This window comes from Condylura cristata, unplaced genomic scaffold (genome assembly GCF_000260355.1).
Source record: "Condylura cristata isolate star-nosed mole 26May11 unplaced genomic scaffold, ConCri1.0 scaffold00006, whole genome shotgun sequence".
NCBI classification, from domain to species: Eukaryota; Metazoa; Chordata; class Mammalia; order Eulipotyphla; family Talpidae; genus Condylura; species Condylura cristata.
In genome coordinates, this window is record NW_004567107.1 from 23,081,930 (window position 1) to 23,092,471 (window position 10,542).

Below are 10,542 nucleotides of genomic sequence, written 5' to 3' on the forward strand. Positions count from 1 at the left end.
TCCACAAATTTCCATTTGAAGGTTGTCAGGAAAGGCAAAGTACTGACCTGTAAACCTGTAAGGAGACATGAACTCAGGCTCGGTAACCATAACTACCAGGCCCTGAGTTGCCCTTTGTGAGACATGGATACCTCCCCGCAGAGCTGACTCAATGAGGCCCATTTTGAATCACTAATGAGGGCTTTGGACGAAACCGTCTGTGAAGGCCCTCCCACTTGTGCCAGCATTCTGTGTTTTGCATTTTTATTGCAGAATGAAAATTAAAATGGAAACAGATGAACATTTTTCACACCCAGTTCCAGTTTCATGTGAAATGTTTCTGCACAAAAAATGTTTAATTGCTTGGTTGAAGTCACAAAGATGATTCAATGCCTCTTTCCCCTCTTAATGTGTGTAACTATTACCTATGCTTGTACAATATAGAAAACATGATTTTTTTTGTACAATTTAGAAATGAACATAGACAATATTCTCTAAAATAGCTGTCACTAGTATCGAAGTCAGCAGGTGCTTGCTAATCTTGCTATGCTCATTCCTGTTTTTGCCTTGGTTCTTAAGAATATTTCTCTCTTTTTAAAGTGTATTTAAACAAACAAAAAGTTGCAGCAATTGTTTTCAAAAGCTTTCTGTGGTAGCTACTTGCATTTATTGGTGGGGCTAGCCATCCCTGCCTGCCATTCTTTTTCTACTCTCCTGCTTCACTGAAGCTTGAACATACTCCAGCCTATTTTTGAAGCTAGAAGTGAATATAAGATACAACTTCTGGGACATAAAAAGAAATCACACAGTGACTTCTGGAACTTTTGCTTATCCTGCTGATATTATGCTAACATTCTAACTCACAGCACCCACTTCCTCCCCTGAACACAGGTGTTAGATCTGGCCTGCAGCAGCTATAGAACAACCATGAAATTAAGTTGCCATGGACAGGTGAGGGAAGAAACAGAAAAAGTTAGGTTCCTCATGACATAATAAACCAACTCCTATATGTGTAAGCCACTGCTAGCCAAGTTGTTTAGTAGTTACAGATTGTTGATGCAAGGAATCTGAGAAAAAGGAATTCCCCAGAAGGAATTAATTGCCTTTCAATTTGAGAAGATGCATATTATTTGCAAAACAAATGAAAATTTTGCTTGATTGTTTCTTAATATTAAGAACACCAACATTATTTAACAGGGCTATTCACATAGTTTTGGTTTCCATCAACATCCTAAGGAGGAAATATTAGCATAATATCATCATCTAAGATAAACAACATATGAATGTACTGCTTATATATATCATGATGCAGTTCTTGATGCCATAACCTATTTTCTATTACCAAAACCATAGCTAAATACTTCTCATAAGCACGTTATCTGCCTGAAAAGTCATAGACATTTCATTCATACATTTAATAGTTAAAAACCCACTATGTGTCACATGCTATCACTTCACATTTTCTCAACTGATAACTGCTCGGACTTGTTGATCCTCCTCATTCAATGTGCTTCAAACTCTATCTGTATTGTTTACATCTAGGAGGGAGTAAATGGTTAAGGTTTGTTATGCTATTTTAGCTAGATCAGGGATCAGCAAACCTGTTCTACAAAGGCCAAACAGTAAATATTTTAGGCCTTAAGGTGTCTATTGTAACTGCTCAGCCCTTTCACTGTAGCATGAAAACAGACAGACAACGTGAAAATGAATTGATAGTGTTGAATTCAAACTTTATAATCAGATGTCATGAAATATTCTTTATTCTAATTTTTCTCAACCATATAAAAATGTAAAAACTGCAGGCAACAAATCAGATTTGGCCTACAAGTGACAACTAAATGAAACCCGATTTTCTGCCCTGAATGCTTCACTTTCCTGATTATGCCTTACAAAAAAAAAAAAAGCAAACGGGAACTTGAACACCTTGCTAAAATTTCTTGTGTAGTTCTTTCTAACAGTATTCAACAGAATCTCCAATATGTACTGCTTTACAAATAAGCAATTCTAGATTCCTTAATTCCTGCTTTCACTTATACTGGCAAAATCAGCGCTGTTGCATAGTTATAGGCAGAATTACTGTGAGTGCATTATGATCTGAAACCCCATTCCCACTGACAACTGATAATCCCCATGGAAGCTGCCTCCACAGCACAGAGGTGTACCCCATTCATATCTGTCTCATCCCTGTTATCTTCCCCAAGAGATCACCCCATCATGCACTATTTTTCTCATGTCACATAGCAAGTGTGCAGAGCTATAAAGGAAGGCATTCTTTCACTGGCACATGATTTTAAGGGACTTCCCTGAGTTTAGCCTGGCAACATGATTTCACAGTTTCTTCTTTCATGTAGAAGTTAATGGGACATGAGGTTGCTAAATATAATAATAATAGCATTGAACAAAAAAAAAATCACATTAGCATTACTAGTGTACATAACAATATTATTTACAGGTTGTAAAAAAAAATAATGGTTCTTATCAGGTAGGGCTCAAAAGCATAAACCCAAATAGTGATGGTCATTTTTGACAATTATTGTTTTTATTAAGATCATTTCCCATGCATATTTGACGTTAATATATCATATGAATTATCTTTTTATGATCAGATATTCTGATTCCTTCAGTGTGTGCCAGAGACAGAAGAAAGCACATTATGAAGCCTCAGGCAGCTGCGGCCCACCCACCTTTGTCCCATTTATTCCAAGTTATTATTCTTTCCATTGCTGCAACCCCTCTCTAGGACTGGAGTTCTGCCCACAATTCCATTATTTTTGGCTAGCGTCCTATTAAATGAAGGTGACTTTGATTTCCAGGCTCAATAAAAAGACTAGAGGATAGCCAGGTGGTCTGGAGGGTAAATGATTTATTGAAAGCATCCACGATTAGGAAGGTATGTGCTAAGCTCTTCATATATTTAACACATCACTTTGTATTATTCCTTTACCTCTTCAACATTGCTGTGGATGAGGTGCTATTATCACCATCTTAAACATCTTAAGTTGTTCAGAACTACTGGTAAGAGAAGGTGCTCTTTCAATCACCCTACACTGCCATCTGGGTTATAGCGCTTTCTGACCTCATCCCCAAGAGTTTGAATTCACATATAATTTTTCCATAAGGAACAGGATGACTTCCCAAAACAGTCACTTCATAGTAGATACTCTGCATTCATTTTATTTTCTTTTTTAAAGGTTTATTTATTTATGCATACAAGAACTGGGGTACAGGCCAGAGATGCAGGGGGTGAGAGGAGTCACCAGGGACAGAGTGGGGAGCAGAACAGGCAGATAGACTGGAATACACTGCTGAAGGGAAGAAGCAGGCAGGTCAGGAGAGGTCTGCTGCGCCATGTAGGTCAGCTCCCTGGCCTGGGATGGAACTCGTGCTACACTGGCTTTGACAGTGCTGTCTTTAACCCCTACGCCACCCTCTGCATTGACTAAATTATGTGAGACTATGCCCAATATTTCCTTCCAGAGTTAACTTGAGATTGTGTTTATCCAGCTTGTGTGCTCACCCTACGCCTCACTGCTGTCACTGGACAGCTTCTCTCCAGCCCCTATCCTGAGTCCAAGAGAGCAGAGCCCACTTCTTTCCTAACAGCATGTGATTGCAGGCCATATGCCCAAACCACATCTACTCAAGCCACATTATCCCACTGTAATCTTCAAATGTCTAAACCAAAAGGCAGGATACTGCCCCACCTTAAATAATATTTCAATGATATACTACTGCTAAACAATATGCTACTAAATATTCATACTAAATATGAATTTGAAACACTGCATAAAATGAAACACTACAATGAAATTTTTATTTTTTCAATAATAGTTTCAAGTGCTCAGTCCTGGAAGATACATGGAATTTTTATTTTGCATTGAAACTATTAAATCTAGCCCAACACCAAAAGTTTGAATAAATTAGCTAGCAAATTTATATAGTGGATTTTACATACGCAAAACAGTCTCAATTTATGTTATAGAAAGAGGGCAGATATAGCGAGAACTCAGTTTAGGCCTAAGTCAAATACTGAAATAGCGATGCTGTCTTTGTGGTCATCTCACCTCTGCTGTGGTATCTCTCCCACCCATCTGCCCATAGAGCCCACAAAACTCTAGCCCTTTCCTATTCCCCATTTTTTATCCTTACCAAAATTACATGTCTAGCATCTCATGTTCTCATTCATACTACTTTTAACCAAAACTTTAAAAAAACTACTATATATTCTAAGTGTAAGTGGCTTAGCATATCTTCACACCTCAAAGGTAAATTATCACTTTGGTTCCCTAGACAGGAAGAAGAGATCACTTGTCCAAACAAGGAGAGTCAAAGTAAAGGATTTCAGATGACCACAGACATCAGCTTGGCAAGTGGCCAAAAGGTATGGCAGGTACAGATGGCAGCAATCCACTACCCAGGGATTCAGATGGCAGCTAATTGACAGGAAAAAATAACCAGGCAGGTGGCTAACAGCTTAAGCTCAGCTATCTAAAGTTAGGTCAGGCACAGGGAAGGAAACCAAGTAATAGCAAATATGAAATATAAGGAATTCATAGAACCAGAATAGTTCTACCTGAGGAGCCTAAATTACTGAATCATTTTCCTCTCCAGCTTTGGCACAGTTTTATCCAAATGTGGGTGACCATAAGAATCTGAGAATGAATGGGAAATGATACACTCAGAGAAAGAGAAACTGTTCAGAGGCTGAAGGACTAAGATTAGTAAGGGCTCTGGCCAAGCATCATGAACAAATTTTGATTATTCCCCTCCAAGATTTCTCAAACAAGGAGAATTAATAATGATTGAGTCCATTCTAAATGCAATGCTGAAGTTCCACTCTAGAGCACAGAGAAGAAACTCTGAGAGATTAACTCCACCTGGGAGCAGAAAGTCAGACAAGAAATTAAGAATAGTCAATAGTGTTCACAAAGGAGATACCATTTGAACTTTATTATGGTGTATAAGTGGAATGTTACAGTATAAGGAGGGTTCCAAACAGGAACTAGGGCATGAACAAAGTCCAGAAGGCTGATAATAAACATGTGCTCAAGGAATTGTGGGTTATCTAGCGTGACTAGCCCACAGGCAACACTGCAGGAAATAGTAAAAACGAAGTTAGATGTGTATGTCTATACATAAGCACATGTATATATTATGTATATACACAAATGTGTGTACACTAAACGTTTAAACACGTGTGTGTTCAAATGTGTGATGTGCATGTGTGTACATACCTGTGCATTTTGTCCCTGCGCTTAAGGACCTGGGAAGGTCTTTTACTATGACTGTTAGAGATTTACAGAAACGCACTCAAAGATTTTAATCAAGCAGAAAGGCAATAATCAGTTTTATACAATTGGTGATAAAAAGTCAGGGGCTAGAAGGAGAGAATCACAGGACATTGGTGCTAGTCAGACCTGTCAAAGCTCAGTTAGAATAATCCTTGCAGGTGATGAAGGCTACAACAAGGAGGGGCCACCAGAATGGAGAGGTGTAGGAGATTTCAGGAGTCTTTAAAGAGGAGAATCTACACAACTCAATGCACACAACTAGAATGGATGAAATAGGAGTGCCATTAATAGAAGGCTTGGGAGGCTAGCTATAAATTGGATTTAAATTTGAAAAAACGGAAGGCCAGTGTGAGGCTGTGCTACAGAGCCAAGAATCAATGTATTAGTAATATTTGAATACTTTGGAATGTACTAAACAACCCCAAGCAAATATCTAAAGAGAAGGGAAGATGGAAACGACAGAACTTAGAGAAAATAAATGTGTCTACACATGAAAAGACGTGTCACAGCTACAAGAGTAACTGTGCAGGCATTTCAGCCAAATGGACGTTACCCAACAGAGTGAGTCTTATATTTGAAATAGGTAAGGGAGAGTAAGACAAATCTTAAAGGAGAAGTATTAAAAAGTTGCAAAGTTTTTCTTTACTGCAATATGCATACAATAACAGCCAACTACTCTCTCTATTTAAGTCTTCTTGGAAGACCAAAGAAGTAAGAATGGTCTGAAGGGTCCTTTCCTGTCTGAGAATCTGTAGAACTATAATGCTCTCCTCTCAGACACATGTTTAATTGATAATTTACGGGCTGTCTGCAAAATAGAGGACTTTCAACAGCCTGTTGCTACTAGGCTAGCAATGACATCCCATCTAAAATGCATCTGAAGGGCCTCCCTGGCGTTGTAATGGTGAAGCCTCAGAGCTATCAAGCTATAGGCAGCCACTGCAGCTGTGAGTTCGATCCCCAGCCAGGGAACTGACCCACATGGCACAGCAGACCTCTCATGTCTCCTCTCAGCAGTGTATTTCAGTGGATCTGCTTGTTCTGCTCCCCACTCTGGCTCTAGTGAATTTTCTCAACCTACCCTCCCCCACACCTCTGGCCTATACCCCAGTTCTTCTATGCATAAATAAAATAAATCTTTAAGGATGCGTGAATGGCCTCTTTTATTATACTGCTCAGAAAGAAAAATCACGTTAATTAACCTGATTACGGTAATCCTTTTACCAAGTAGATACTTATCAAATCATTGTGTGGTATAGTATATACTATTTTATCTGTCAGTGATAAAATTGAGGAAAAAACAAACATACAATTTATTACATGTTCAGAAACCTGTATTCTTATAACTGGGATAACAAATGTTTTACAGAGTGGTTGTGAGGGTCAAAAATGTGCGGAACTGTTTTTATAGGCTTTCAATGATTATAATCATTAGTTGTGATTCATAATATGATATCTGTGGAGCTTAAGATATAGTTGATGTTATATACAATTAAATGACAAAGTGATTTTTATCTCATCTTTACTATGATTCATAAAAAATAGTAAATAATTAAGGCATTTTAATTCAAATACGTGACCTTTAAGACAATTTGCATTCTGATAAGCTAGTTAGAAAATAGTTATAAAATTATTCAAAGCAGGCCCACCCTGGTGGCACAGCGGGCTAAAGCACAGCACAAAGAAGCTAAAGCCACTTCTGCATGAATTCGATCCCCGCCTATCCTGGAGGTGACCCGCATGGCGAGGCAGACCTCTCCTGATCCCCCCGTTGCTCCCCTCAGCAGTGTACTTCAACGATCTGCCTGTTCTGCTCCCTACTCTGTCTCTGGTGAACCCTCCCACCACCTCTGCACCTCTGGCCTGTACCCCAGTTCTGTATGCACAAATAAATAAATCTTTTCAAAAAATTATTCAAAGCATATTCAATGTAGCACCTACATAAAGATAAACAGAATCACTAGCCATTTCATTATGAATAATGAAATATAGTAAACTAGTCTGTCAGCAAGAGGCTAAGCGGATGTGTTTCCTCTGATCAATAACTGGAATGGTGAGACTACTGAACATCAGTGAATCAAAAAGACATCAATTTAATTTTTATATTCTTGGAGAGATATTATATGGACATTCTTTTAGGGAAAGAAATATTCCAAGGTGATTGATCACAGCTACATAAATTGCAGATTTATGTTGTTCCAGATACAAGGTTTAATAAAGAATCAGCTCCTCCTGAAGGAAAACATTCTAGTTGCCACATCTCTCTGCAATACTGTGCATCTTTGCTTAAGAAAGGCCTGAGGTGAAGAAAAAGAAATGACTGGATGTTTGAACATTTTAGCAACAAAATCCTCCTTTCATTCATAGGAGAATGATAATGAGATGGACTGAAGTAACCAAAGCAAATGCCAACTCCCGCATTTCACAAGAATATACCAGGTCGTAATGGTAGCAAATACGTTGACAAGGAAGTCCCAAGCATTTGATGGCATAAAGAAATGTCATTTCCTAAGAGAATGTTTCTAAGAAATAGGAATTATCTATGGACAGGGACTACGTCTGAAAAGACAGAAAGACAGAGGCAAAGAAAGTCATGTAGAGCTCAAAGTGCTCAATGTCCTCAGGAATTTCCAGTTATTCCTTTCTACAGAGGCCCTGGTAGAACAGTACATGCTAAGTGTGACGGCCATTTGCAAGGAAATGTGGGCCCAGAACAAGAATTAATCCCAGTTATCTTCTTAGATGATCGCAAGATAATTTTTAAAGACCAAATACCCTGATTTGGTGTTACAGCAACTGAGTTTATTTTCAGTAGCTGAACTATATATTTACCCCTAAACACTTAAAAGGAAACAGAAAGCCATATTTCTCAAGGAAAGCAGACTTGGCTTGCCTCCACCATAGAGCAAATTAAGTGGGGGCCATGAGGCAAATATGCCCAGATTTGGGCCAACAAATTCTGTTGATAGATTTGGCTCCATTAAACTTGGGTACAAACTACACCAAAATAATGGGATTTGGTTCCCTGTTAAAAAAAAAAAAATTATGGAGCTTAAAAAAAATTCTTCTCATTACAATCAACTGCTAAAGGATCCTGCAAGGAAAATGCACTCAAATGAATTAGTTGTGTAACTGTTACTTTCATTAAAATGATTTAATAGTTCTCCAAATGTCACAGCATTAGCATTTTACACAAAGCTATAAAACAGTAGCAAAAAAAAAAAAATCAGCTGCCTTTAAAAGTCAGCACTTTTGGACTATGTTTATGAGACTTCATGGTCACTTTGTGATATGAAATGACAGCATCACTAAGATAAATATTTCGTGCTGGCCAGTTTTATTTTGGGCAGGAGGCCATTAAAGGAATGAAGCTGCCGAATTCATCTTTCACTTGGCTGGGCTTCAACAACACACTGAGCACTGGCTAACTCATCTGAAGACATCTTTATGGAGAAGGACAGCTTTTTGGAATATTTCCTTAAGAAATTATTTAATTACATATTTGACAGTGTTTAAGTTGCTCTTTTCAGGGCAAGCTAAAAACATATCGACTGGCAGGCATAGTCACGCACAAGGTGGCAAAGCCTGAACAGTGATTTCCAGAAAGACAAAGGGCACGTCTGTGGATGCCCACACTCTTGCAAATCCATCCCAATCCACTGCATCTCTAAATAAACTAAGAAACTTCCCATCCCCAGTACGTTTAAGTGATGTTCATGTTTTTGCTGTTTTTTCCAAAACTATTCCTTTCACAGAAGTTTGATAAGAATAAGCAACATACTTAGACAAAACAGTTATCTATATCGTTGAAGTTGCTGAGGTTTCATGGTAACAAGTGCCTAGTGATACCTCTGGCTCAGAACCTCGAGTTCTGACTGCAGAACTGATGTTACCAGAAGCGCAAGGGGCAGGGGTGGAGGCGGGGCAAAGTGGGGAGGCGCCTCCATACAGTCCATGAATTTTATTGGTGTTTTGGTGGTAAACACAGAGATAGCGTATCTTTGTAGAGGTGTGACTCTATAGCCCTAAAGCATATACAGCCTTGTAAATCAATGTTACTTCAATAAACATATTATTAAAATTAATTTTTTAAAGGTTTAAATTGTCAAAAATGTTTGTTAAATGAAAAAGAGTTAGATGGCTAATATACTGTTAATAGTTGAAACCGCCTAAGAGAATGTTAGCAAAAGCAAATGGCTCACAAATAAGTTTTTTTGTATTACTGGCCGTATTCGCACACAGGCTCGGCTAGACTTAGACTCATATTCAGAATGGGCTGCAAGGGAGACAGTGTAGTGGGGGACAGTACAGTATAGTGGGGGACAGTAGGGTATAGTGAAGACAATACAGTATAGTGGGAAAACACTGAATTTGGAATATTGACATCTGGGTTAAAAATCCTGACTTGCTGTTGGAAAATTACTTAGTTAATCTCTAAAACTAGGGCACTAGACTAGACGGTGTCCAAGATGGTGTTGTGAAGCAAGTCGGAATGCCAAAGACAAATACTGGACATTTACATAGCAGAAAATTCGACAAAGCACTTATAAAAACTAGCAATCATTAATACACAAAGTGAGGTTTCTGAGGTTAAGAGAGAAGGGGCAAGAATGATAGGTCCAAGGGGCTATAAAGGCTGATGGGTGGGGGGATGGGAGCCTGATTAGAGAGAATATATATATATATTTAAAGATTTATTTATTTGTGCATACAGAACTGGGGTACAGGCCAGAGGCTCAGAGATGGTGAGAGGCTTCACCAGAGACAGAGTGGGGAACAGAACAGGCAGATCGACAAAGTACACTGCTGAGGGGAGCAGCGGGCGGATCAGGAGAGGTCTGCCGCGCCATGTGGATCTCCTCCGGGGCAGGCGGAAATTGAACTCATGTGGTAGCCACTTTAGATTCTCAGTGCTGTGCTTTAACTCGCTGCGCCACCAGGGAGAGCCTAGAGAGAATATATTTAAGTGAAATGTCAGCAAAGCAGGCCCGCCCTGCTGGCGCACCAGGTTAGGATGCAGCACTTCAGGCTGGCCACAGCCACTTCAGCCAAGTTCAAACCCTGGCCCCAGAGGTGACCCAGATAGTGCGGCAGACCTCTCCTGACCCGCCCACTGCTCCCCTCAGCAGTGTACATCGTCAATCTGCCTGTTCTGCTCCCCGCTCACCACCCCTATGCTTCTGGCCTACACCCCAGCTCTGTATGCATAAATAAATAAATCTTTTTTAAAAAAGAAATATTAGCAAAGCATGTGCAATATTCTCAAAGCATA